Raw genomic sequence first — 12,886 nt, 5'->3', positions numbered from 1 at the left:
ACACCACAGGTAATACGACAAAAGGAGTGCCAATCATAATTTTACTTAATCTACTATTCCATTTAGAAGCGGAGAACACAGATTAAGAAGGCCACTACATCGCATTCATATGTGTACCGGCAGGACTCTCAATCACCATATATTCAATATACGGTCCCTTTAAAATAGCAATTGTACATGCATTTGGGTAACCATTTTTATGAATACTGACTTAATTCCAGAAAGGGACTATATCAATGTCCTAGAATTGATTGGCATTGATATCAGTTCAGTTCAAATCACTTTATTTCGGCCGCAAGGGCCATAAAAGTAAAGACAATTTAAAATACATATAATAAATAAACATACTTTAGCATTTATATCAAATTGCCAATGCACACTGAGTTCATTAAGTATAAGGAATTACTGATCTAGAACTGTGTGGGAACAAAAACATAAGGGGAAGAAAAACTACATATTTTACTCAAGTGTAAACAAAACACATTCAATGATAGATATTTTTTCCTAGTGAATAGAGCCTTAGCATCATCTCTGGTGTCTACATCACTAGGGACCCAGGTATTATGTGATCATGCCACTGTACTTATCTCAGTAGACGTTAACCTACCCATTCTCACAATGACTTAATTTTGTTCGCTTGTCAGATTAAATATAAACATTCATCTTGAAAACAAGCGCTCAGAGGCGTTGAAACACTAACCTGCTCTGAAGGATGGGGGCTCCTTTCAACAAAGAAAGGTAGAGGGGGGATACGTTCTCCCCCAAAAAAACAGTACTAGCTTAAGAGTATCCTTCCTGATATCACGACACTCAACAAGATGAGAAAGAGTTGTCTGCCTCTCCTAGACTCTTAGAGGAGCGTGAAAAGGAAAATGTGTTTTTTATATATATAACCCCACACACATATTAGTGTCATGCTTCATATTCTGGTTCACCCTGACTCCTACAGGTCAGAGTGGGCTCAACCATATTCCAGGGAGCTCTAGGAAGAATTTAGACTATTGGGCGTAACTAAAAGATAAAAATTCCTCATCCACTCCAAGGTAGCCCTTTATTTATGGAGTGGATAGGAACAGATAAAAACTGAAATATGGAAGGGTAGTTAAGGATATAATGGCCCTATGTCCCTAACTTAAACATTTATATCCAACATGTTGCAGCCCTAATCACTCAGGTCTAAAAAGGTCCGGGGCTTTTTTCAGGGTGGGTTTGTATGTCAAGCACTCCCCCAATGACGTAACAAATTATGTGGTTGTTTGTGTGGCATGAAATCCCAGTAAAAGCATGCACTGGCAGTATAATACTTGTCAACTTGGTTCCATCCCTGACCCCACAGGAGGCAAGAGGTATGGGGGTTGGCCCTATAGTCAAACCTTCCTCAAGCAGCTCTACCCTCTACAGCACCTACTTGGCTCTGCTCTCCTTGTGGCGCCACAGATATGGCTGGTTCCAAACTGTGGTGGCACAGTGAGCAAAAAAAAGATGGATTCAACCCAGATCTGTGATTGCGGGTGAATGTATGTCCATGTGCAGCATTCCGCCCATCATCTTTTTGTGTTGCTATAGTCGCTTTAAGTGGGAAGGGTATGCCCAGGCGTGGGTCTCGTGCTCCCTATGCCACTGGATACAAGTTAGCCTGGCTGATGAGGAGTGATAACCCAAAACCGATCCCGGAATGCTTGTTTTCCGGTCCAGGGAGGACCTTCCTGGAAGCTCAGGCTGGACTGTTCCCATGGGGAGCAGGGTCAAGGCTGATTTGCATATGCTAGGTTCAAACTGGGGTGGTATGGTGCGCAAAAACGACAATGCAAATAGTCCAGATCTGTGACTGTGGGTGAATGATGGACAATGTTCAGCATTCCATCCATCATCTTTTTGTGTTCCCATGAAACTTCATGGAAGGCAGGACTACAGTTCTCACAATGACTAGACCATCTGGATTTGGGCGATCTCTTGGAGGACTCTACAGCCATCGATGCTTCGGATCCAGAGCACTGTTTTACCTCAGTTTGTTTGGGACTAGTGCCACCAGTCCAGGGGAGCCTGGGGTTGCTCCAGGCTGTCACAGGGGTCCCTCTGTCTAGCAGAACTGAGATTTAGCCTAGGACGAGTTTCGATGAGGCAGTTCCAGTTGCCACAGGTGCAGAGTATCCCTCTTTTGGTTAGTTTAGGTCCTCTTGTCACAGATACGAGTCTCCTCTTTGTTGTCATCGATTCAAATTGATTCAGAACTGAGGTTTTGGTGTCAGGGGTGGGCCTTAAATCCTAGATTTGGGTGTGGATGCAAGTGGCCAATTGGCTACTTGCCCTAGCGGTTAATCAGACCTTGATTTGACCACATATAGGGGTGTGGGTCACCTTTTCCACCCAGAACCCACTGTTTCTACCATTTAAAAAAATGGCAGGTCTTTCTTAGCTCTACAGACCAGACCGTAGAACCAAGCAGTGTGGCTACACTTTTAGGGGTGTACACCTCCTGAATACCTAATTCCTCACCTGTCTCAGATCAAATGTGCCTGGCTAAAATGGAGGGCTGTTTCCTCCTTGGGGAGGCAGCCCTGATGCATATCAAAGGCGGTGCAGCCTTTGAAGCTCCTTGATGTGCCACTTCCCTAGCCATCCGGAGAGGGAGGTGGTGTGACCTCCTTCTTGCTCAGGCCTTTGTTCTTGACTTCTTGGAGTGTTCACATTGCCTGGCTGGAGGTCAAAATCCTGTCTTATTAGTGGCAAGCGCCGGCTGCTAGCCAGAGCACAAGGAAACTAAGGCAACAAGGTGGGCCACCTCTAAGGTAGCCACCTGGTTGCATGTCACATCATCCGCAGCACCAGATTTGTGTTGGGTGATGAGGTATGTTGTTTGACACCAACCTGGACATATTTCGGTGGTACCATAATTGAGCTACAACCTCATGTTTCTCTGGGTGCTAGCCATGTAGTCCTATGGTCTGCCTATCACTTATAGTGTACTGTAATGGTAAAGGCCACAAATAGAGTCATATACGTTTGCACTTTGATGGCCACACCTTTAATATAAGGCATCCCTTGCACCTGGGCTCAGGAGGCCTGCCTTAGGGGTGACTCACAAATATTAAAAGTAGAGCATTGACTTTGCCACACATGGTCAGGGCAGAGTCAACATGGATCAATTAACATTCTTTCTGCAGCCTGCAATAGCAGGCATGCTGTCAGTAGTTTATTTTGGTTACTCATGGTGGCACAAACTGTTCTGCAAGTCCTGGCGAGCCCTTTACCACCCATGTCCTGGGTACCACTGATAGCATATACTAGGGACTTATAAGGGTGTAAAGTCCTTTTCAATTGGGCTTGCTATTTTATGCACAACTGTTTTAGGGAGAGAGCACTCTCACTAGGCTCTGGTTAGCAGGCTTCAGTGTATTTTCAGAGTCGCAACCCATCATCTAGTAGTTCACCGGGACAAAGATTGTAGGTCCATCTGCAAAAAACCCTATTTTCTTACAGACGTTTTGCTACAACAATCCTCACAACTCTGCACCATACAGTGGAGCAGTTTACAATGTCAGCACTTTAAATCTACGATGCAGGCAAAATGTGATGATAGGATTAGCAAGCCTCACCAATGCCTAAGCCCTGTGTTTTATCAATGATGAGCTCTTGGAGAGTTGGGACAACCAAGAATCTTTGTCAGATAAACTAATCTCTGAGTAATCAAATTTTTTTTTCTCTCTGCAGAATGTTATTTCCCAAGTTCATCGTCCCCCTAAAATATTTACATTTGTTGTAGACGATACATTTGGTTTTCAATGCATTGATTGCCAGCCCATTCTCCTAGCAAAACAGCTAGAATCTGCCATTGAGGGTTTGCGGCTCCACAGCAGTTTTAGAAATCTGAAGGTTGTCACCCGCAAATAATAGTGCAGGTATTTTTTGGCCTGCTCGAACTGGAGAATCCTTAGTGCAGTCCGAAAGAGCACCTATACAGCTATTGATAAACAAAAAAAAGGGTAGGCGTCAGAATGCAACCCTGGCACACTCTTTCCTTAACCCTAATTTTCTCAGTGGCTTTGTCACAGACCCCTTCATATCTGGGCATAATTAGCCTCATGGAGGCATATTGTAATATTAATTTGGTTTTTAGGAACCCCCATACTAGCCAACACTCCCCAAAGCTTGGCTCTGGGGACCATAGTCAGTGTGGCGTGAAGGTCATTAAAAGCAGCGAGAAGATTCCCACCACTGAGGTCAACAGTTTTCCAGATGATCAACAAAAAGTGGAAGCTTGATCCACAGTGCAAGTCTTTGGTCTAAAACCTGCTTGCAAATGTGTCAAGATATCACTATCCACAATCCATTCAGATAGCTTTTCAGGGACCTGTTCTAAAAAATTATTTTGTGAATTGTCCAAGAGACTAATGGGACGATAGTCGCTAGTAACGTTCTGCCAACCTTTCTTGAAGACTGGAAACGATCATAGTGGCCTTCCATGTTGAGGGATTCGGCTGTCCCACTGCTATCGTATTCAAAACCCAATTGATATAGGCGACCCAAATTGTGGGATCAGAGCAGAACATCTCCGCTGGAATCCTGTCCAGCCCAGGGGCCTTTCCCTGCCTTTGGGAGGCAGGGCAGAGTCCTGCAGCTGGCCACTTCCATATGCCACACAAGATGACCCTTGTATTGGCTCATGTGAGAATAAATAAATAGATTCAAAATGGGCAAACCCCTCCCTGGGTTGGGTGTGTACCTCAGGGATAATGGCTTGATCTTTGCCACCGTATCTAGCGAGGCCCCAGAAGATTTTAAAGTATTGTTTCCTAGCCACATCAAGGAGATCATCCCATTTCCTGCTTTTGCAATCTACATGCAGGAGTGAACCTTTCTTGTGTTTTGGGAGATCTAAATGCCCTTTTGAAACCAGTCTTTCAACGTTATAAATTATTCGCTATGCGCCTCAAGTTTTTAACATTGTGGTGTTCCCAATTTTCAATGATTGACCGCAGGGTAATAGCTACCAATCTATAAATTCTGAATATAGAATCGAGTGTAGAGCAGATGGCATTCTATTTAACATGTCTTCGGTTGTTGCTTAGTACTAAAGCATTGTTGCAAGGGCAGACTGGGAGATAGATAAGAAGTCCTGTATGGTAAGTGTTAGTGGATCGTAGTCACTCTTGGCTCTTAGAGTGAATCCAGGTCCTTAATGGTTCTCCAGATCCGGACATTAAGGAGAATGTAATCGAAGTGGATAGTGTAGGCCTCCGTCTGAAATGTTGGAGCAATTTTAGTGTCATATAAAGAATGGCTGTTACGGGCACGAAGGCCATGTGTGAGAGATATGTGAGTCATTTTGCAGAGCTGACCTTGACAATTGCTTTTTGGGTGGGGCAGTTAGCTTAGGGATACCCCACAACATTTCTTTGGAGGCCACTAGGTCCTGGGTGATGCCAAAGGGCTCGTAAGTTAAATTTAAGCCATCAGCAACAATTGCATTGTAAGCATTAGAGTAACACGACAATAATTCAATAGGTGCAAGGTGGAAAGGTCTTTCTGGAAGCTGACGCTTCTACTGTAGATGTTAATTCCTACAGTACTCCCTAAATATAGCCAGACCTAATGTCCAGCTGGGTAAGAGAACAGAGCAGAGTGACTTTATGCCATACTGGTAGACCTCCTGTGTCTGCAGTTGATGCTATTGCTGGGATAAAAAAGCCCCAAAACCTGCATGTAAAAACCTTTTCTCTGGTCCATATTTCCTAAAACATACAAATATCATGCCCATCGATGAAGTGTCCCCACTCGCTATCAGTTCATTTAGCTTGGATCCCTGCTACGTTCCAACTCAATATTGATAAACTATCAGAACAGGGGAAGGCAGTTTAACAAGAAGACTCACTAATCAATACTGGTAGTTTGGCACAGGAGATGGAAGAAGTAGCGACAGTAGATGCCCTGGACATTGTTTCTCGAGGAATGTCCTTGTGAAGGGTGTGAACCAGGCTAAGGTGCTTTAGTGCCTGGGGTGGGCTAGTAGTAGATGAAAGTGCCAGTGAGACCTGGGGTGGTAATTTACCTTAGGGATTGTAATAAATGCACCTAGCAACTTTCTGGCTATTCCTACTAGATGTGAGGGTGACATGTGTAACAAATGCACCTGGTGGCTTCCTGACCACACCTGCCATAAAACAAAGCACATTCCTGATCGTGACATATTTTGGCAATGAGCTGCTCGGTAACAAAAGGGTTGGGAGAGGTGGGGGAAGTCAATCATTGTCTGTAAATTGTTCAAGTGCTGCAAATAGGTTAGTAAAACACACAAGATGATGGACGGAATGTGGCAAAACATCCACCCCCAGTCACAGATCTGGGTTTATTCCATCAGTATTTTGCTCACCAAGCCACCCTAGTTCAGACATTGCCATATGCAAATCAGTCTGGACCCTGTGCCTCTTGGGAACAGTCCAGCTGGAACTGCCAAGTCATGTCTTCCCTCGACCGGAATCAGACGTGAGTCCTGTGCTCTCCATGCCACTGAAATCAAGCTATCCTGGCTGAAGAGGGCTGAAAGCCCGAAACCGGTCCTAGGATGCTTATTTCCAGTCCAGGGAGGACCTGGCTTGGCATTTCGGGCTGGACTGTTCCCATGGGGCACAGGGTCAAGACTGATTTGCATATGGCTGGGATCAAACTGGAATGGCATGGTGAGCAAAAAAACAATGGATTTAGGCCCAGATCTCTGTCCTGGGGTGAATGTATGACATTGTTCTGCATTCTGTCCATCAACTTGTTTTTGCAAATAGGTTAGTAGTAGTGGTGGCGGTAGAGTGGTCAAAGTGGCCTGAGCATAATGGAGCTCTCTGTGGCCCTTTGCTAAGTAGGCGGTAAAAAAAACAATGTGTGAAGCGTAATTGTTCTAGGTGAGTGGAAAACTGACCCCCAAAAACATTAACAGACCAAAAACCGGTCCTAGGAAGCTTGTTTCCGGTCCAGGGAAGGCATGGCTTGGCAGTTCGGGCAGGACTGTACCCATGAGGCACAGGGTCAGACTGATTTGCATTTGGCCATGTCTGAACTGGGGTGGCAGAGTGGGCTAAAGAACGGTGATGGATTATACCCAGATCTGTTGACTGGGTGTGAGTGTTTGATTGGTTCAGATGCTCCATCCATCACCACCCCCTTTTGTACCGCTTTGTTCGCCATAAGTTGGCAGGGTATGCTCAGACGTGAGTCCCTTGCTCACTTTGCCACTGGATTCAAGCAAGCCTGGCTGAAGACGGCTGTAATGCCAGAAACCTGTCCTAGAAAGCTTGTTTCCGGTCCAGGGAAGGCATGGCTTGGCAGTTCGGGCTGGACTGTACCCATGAGGCACAGGGTCAGACTGATTTGCATATGGCCATGTCTGAACTGGGGTGGCAGAGTGGGCCAAAGAACGGTGATGGATTAAACCCAGATCTGTTGACTGGGTGTGAGTGTTTGATTGGTTCAGATGCTCCGTCCATCACCACCCCCTTTTGTACCGCTTTGTTCGCCATACGTTGGCAGGCTATGCTCAGACGTGAGTCCCTTGCTCACTTTGTCACTGGATTCAAGCAAGCCTGGCTGAAGACCGCTGTAATGCCAGAAACCGGTCCTAGGAATCTTGTTTCCGGTCCAAGGAACATGACTAATTCAGATTGCTGTTAATGTAATAGAAAAGAACAGCCCCCTATTAGACAACACAATTCAGGAGCCTTGCAATTAATAAAAAAAGGCCCAGCGTCTTATTTGTTGTATTTTTATATTTATCAGAATTGAATTCATTCAATAAATATTTCAAACAATTCATACAACGACTGTCAAAGTGCGTATAAATTGCAAAAATCGTGACAATAGTGAATAGTGGTCACATAGTGAAGTAATATGTGCAATGGAGAGTCAAAATCTATAAGTAAATCTATACATATATACAATTCTCTTTTCTTTGTCAGAGGCCATGTATTGATGGGTGTCTAGAGATTCACAAAGTTTCTTTAATTTTTTTGCGGAATCCTAGAGGTAATAGGCCTTTGCAGAAGGTCGACGTTTCGACCCTTCTGCGCCTATGTCTGAGGTCGCGTCGGGTCTTTATCAAGACAGGGATGTGTTGCACGACAGTCCAGAGTGTAACAGGTCCTGATATATCGCCTGTTAGGATGGGGCACACATTGGCCTTGTAATCCGCTTCCTAGTAGTGGAGGGATTGAATCGTCGGCACGTAGTTCCTTTGATTCGCTGCCATCTGCTAGCTTGATGGCCTTTTGTACCTCTTTGTTCGCCATAAGTTGGCAGGGTATACTCAGACGTGAGTCCCTTGCTCACTTTGCCACTGGATTCAAGCAAGCTTGGCTGAAGACGGCTGTAATGCCAGAAACCGGTCCTAGGAAGCTTGTTTCCGGTCTAGGGAAGGCATGGCTTGGCAGTTCGGGCTGGACTGTACCCATGAGGGTCAGACTGATTTGCATATGGCCATGTCTGAACTGGGGTGGCAGAGTGGGCTAAAGAACGGTGATGGATTAAACCCAGATCTGTTGACGGGTGTGAGTGTTTGATTAGTTCAGATGCTCCGTCCATCTCCACCCCCTTTTGTACCCCTTTGCTAAGTAGGCAGTAAAAAAAACAATATGTGAAGCTTAATTGTTCTAGGTGAGTGGAAAACTGACCCCCAAAAACACTAACAGACTAAAAATTGATGATGAAACTAAACCAGTAAAGCATTTAGTCATCGGCCCCACCCAATCAGCTCTACGTGTGCTCAAAATACTGTGGGCCACTGCCATGCAAAAATCTGCATTTTCTTTGGGGCCAGTGGAGTATATAGTTTTTTATGAGGTAAGGGTGGGATATTGACCAGGATCACAACATAGGGGCACGTTCCTGTACGAAAATATGACCTCATCTGGCAGAGAAGGATGTCATGCTCGCAGTCATTATTAAAGATGATCCTGAGGCCAGCACGTCGCAAGGCCTCACAGCTGAGTCACATAAACCAAGCCACAGAGAACCACACGCAGAGTCAGAGACGCTGACGCTTTCCTAAAACCACCACCATTATTCAATACCGCCAAAAAGCAAAATATTGATGATAGATGGAGTGCTTGGATAGAGACATTTGATGATTTTATCAATGCAGTTGAAAGTGGGAGGTCTGCATGGTCAGATGCCATGGCCCCAGCCTAGACATCTGGCTGCTATGGCTCTCAACCACACATATATGGGGCAAAGGCTTGTATCTAATATGGCAGTCATTTAGTATACAAAATACTCTTCAAATGTAGCTACGTCCAGGGAGTTGCGTCCATTTGCGTCCAAGGGGATGGGCATGATAGATGACTATTCTTCCTAGTCTGGTTAAAGGAGGTTGCTTTCTTCTTTTTACCTGGGGGCCAAAGTCAGGAGACAAAGTTAAGTTAGGCGCTGCAACAGAGACAGAAGAGTGGCATGCACCACATGTGTCACTGGATAGAAGACAGGCTATCAGCTCGGTCTGCAGGCTATGGCAGTGTTGAGCAATACAAGGCAGGTGGAAAAGCAACAGCAATAGAGGTGTCTTGGAGATCTCTTTGCTGTTGACTCTTACTGTGCACTTAAAGCACCCGTCTATAGTCACTCTATTTCTTTGTGTAGGCATGTTTGTCTCAATATTGCATTTGCCCATTGCCACAGCGACGCATCCATGTGTAGACAAGCTTCGGTAAAGATGGAAAAAACCTCCAGCTGCAATCTTCTCATTAGCAGTTGACAGTGTGAACTCAGACACTACTCAGTACTGCAGGACCGGTGCCAGTACCGGAACCAACAAATGTAGCGGTGGTTGCATGAACTACAGTGGACACTGATAAGTAGAGCACAAATAAGCCGTTAATGAACAGAGAATACAAGGCACAAAAGAAGAGAGGGCCTACAAAAAAAATGACAAAGACAGAAAAATGACCCACTCACATCCACCTGGGACTGCCACCTCAACCGAAACCTTCACCTATGGATTGAAATGACCTGGAGGCTTCCTTGGAGTGAAGTGTGACAGCGTATAAAAAGCTACTACCTTTAGGAAATGGTTGGTAAATAAAGTAGATGAAAGGAAGCAATGTAGATCAGTGTGTAGCCCAGTATAGTTCAGGAGCTCACACTGCTTGACCTTTAATCATTAAATTGTTCTTGAATTTGGCCTCAGACATCCGGCTGGCTCTCATCCTACAGTGATCAGTCAAGTTGGCACCCAATAGCGAGGTAGGAAGGTAACACTGCTACAAAGACCCTCAAGCAGCCAACACGAAAAGAGAACAGAACAATACAATAACAAGCCCTAGGCCGCCTTATGGGTCGCCTTATATGTGCACTATAGTGCTGTCCAGTACTGGTCTAGGCAGTACTCATGATGGACCTCCTACTTTGAGAGCCCTGCCACGTGCAGAGCGCATAGCAGCCAGGTTTTCAAATTGGTTATGTGTGACATTTCCATGGTTTCAATACACTTATGAGTGACATTCAACTGCAAATGAGTGACACTTAGAGTGACATTTCTCTGCAAGTAATCTAGTGCATTTAAAGAGCTAAAATACAATAAACTTCTGTTATGTTTCATACAGGTGCCCGATATAGGCTCAGGTAGCAACCAGACTTTTCACCTATTTTTCCCTGACATTACACTACATAACGGTTCTTAGTACTGACCTTTGACCTAGTTACGGTAATACCTAATTGACATGTGCTTTTCCCTGAAAACTAGCCTCATACATTATGCATGAGGGTTCTTGGAAACTCAGCAGGACTACCATCTCCACCATAACAACTATGTGTAAGGGTCACTCCGTCTGCCAGTCTAAGTCCGACATGACACAGCAAGGTAGATCCCCTGAGAGTACCACTTTGGATATATAACACCATATCTTTGCTGAGGTGGGCAGAGGAGAAAAAGGACTTCCATGCTGACACACTGAGGCAAGACGCTGAGGTTCCGGCAGGCAGACACCCCGCTTGCAGTGGTCTGACCTCCCTCGTGGGGTGTCCATTTCAAGACCAAGTTGGTGTACCACAGTCTCTCACTTCAGGAAATGGGGTTAACTTTATCCTAGAGGGATTCTTGGCTTTACACCTACATACATGCTAGGTACACTTAGGTACATCTAGTTAGGGTTACATCATAGGCGTACGTATTTTATTGGCATGTATTTTTATACCTATCTTTATTCATTGTTTAGCACTATGGTAGGAATCTGGTTTAGTAAATGCTTATTGAAAATGTCCCCACCGTTTATTCTGTGTATCTCTATCGGACGAAGTGAACACAAGTGACTGAGCGAAAAGTATCACACTGTTTCCACAATCCCTGATAGGGCAGAGTTGTCATGTTCGATAGTTGCCAAGAATTATTCGTCCCTTGGTAAGAGGGGTTTGTAGTGGCACTGTGAGCTAGCTGGTATAAAGGTGCACGTACCCGTGAGGGTGTCAGGAATCAGTCTGGACTCCAATCCCACAGTCTATGTTGTCTAAATGTGCAGGTCCTATATAGGTTTATAGGAACAACACAAGATGGAGCTGCCAACTTTGGTTTGGTACGTAATTAACGGTCAAATCTGAGTAGTTCAGCCCTGCTTCCTCAGAGACCCCTACTCACATTCTTACAGACATGACTGGAGTGGGAAAGGAACCATCCGCCACAGCTGAGTAGGCATAATCTACGTATTGCCTGTATCAAGCTTGAAGGACAAATAGTTTGTAATGTGCATAAAACCTTATCTAAATTTCTTTGAAACTTTGTCCTTCTTCAAAATAATGGCTGACGAAGACGCAGCTGCAACAGCACATCACGCAGCTGCAGCAAGGGAGGAAGAACAAAGTGAAATAAACATTTCAGAAAATGTCAGAACTTCCCTTACTTTAAAACTAGCTGACTATGGATTCACAGCTAGGGGTGGGACAGTCACATTCATGATTGAGGCACACAAATCATACAGAACAGAGGTATTCTATCCATGGGTTTAATTCCAACAACAGATGCACAAACACATACATTTCATTCTTATACAAAGATGACACACCAGATGAATACTGTCCGTATGAGGACATTGAACTTCTGTTACCTACCAGGAGCAAATAAACTGGTTTGAAGGTGCCCTCCCACACACAAAAGTTAAAGCGAGACGCTGTCCACTAAAGAGAGATGGAGCAACTTGGCCAGTCCTAGCGGCATACACACCGCATCCAGATATTAACACAATGCCAGTAGCAGACTTACGTCCACTTCATAAAGAAATAATAAAACTTTATAGAAACCTGACACAGTTTGTGATGAGAACACTCACACTTCAGCCAGCAAGGGCTACTCCAGCAGGACAAATTCATTGAACTACAACTAAAATAACACCACAAACGCTACATACAGTTATGGGTAAAATGCCCACTAGACTAGCAAATGCTATTCTGGATAGCTCAGAAAATAACACAGCTAGAGACAGTGTTTCCACACACAAGCCCTCAAGAAAAACACAGGATGCAAAGAATCTGCTTGCCAGTGGGGATACCTCCCCAGATAGAGGATTGTACCTCTTGGGACACAGTTTTCGCTGCCATATATACCAGAACTCATGGTATCCCTTCAAAAGCAGTAATACCAGATGTATTAAGACAAATGCAGAATGAGTATAGAACAGAACCTCCTCTGAACTTAGATATGAAATTGTTAGGAAATGTTGCCCAAGTATCAGCTATTATATTAGCAAACATAAAAGGGGGGCAGCAGCAGTGGCAATATGCCAATGCCTGTGGGATTTCACTCCTTTACAACAAGAACGTGAATTACCTAAAATTATCGAAGACACCTATGTCGAATTAGGTAGAGATTGTTTGGGAGCTAGAGCAACAAAACCTAAACTCATGGGTGGTCCTGAAAAAG

General features: G+C 44.6%; 1 protein-coding gene across 1 annotated transcript in view; it reads left to right on the top strand.

The window, feature by feature from the left end:
• Window positions 1–12,886, top strand: part of TEX15 (testis expressed 15, meiosis and synapsis associated) — a 115,443-nt gene that overhangs the window by 46,322 nt on the left and 56,235 nt on the right. The window lies entirely within an intron of this gene.

The sequence above is a fragment of the Lissotriton vulgaris genome, chromosome 3_1 (assembly GCF_964263255.1).
Source record: "Lissotriton vulgaris chromosome 3_1, aLisVul1.2, whole genome shotgun sequence".
NCBI classification, from domain to species: Eukaryota; Metazoa; Chordata; class Amphibia; order Caudata; family Salamandridae; genus Lissotriton; species Lissotriton vulgaris.
The sequence above is the reverse complement of the archived record's forward strand: the minus strand, read 5'-3'. Positions and strand labels throughout refer to the sequence as shown.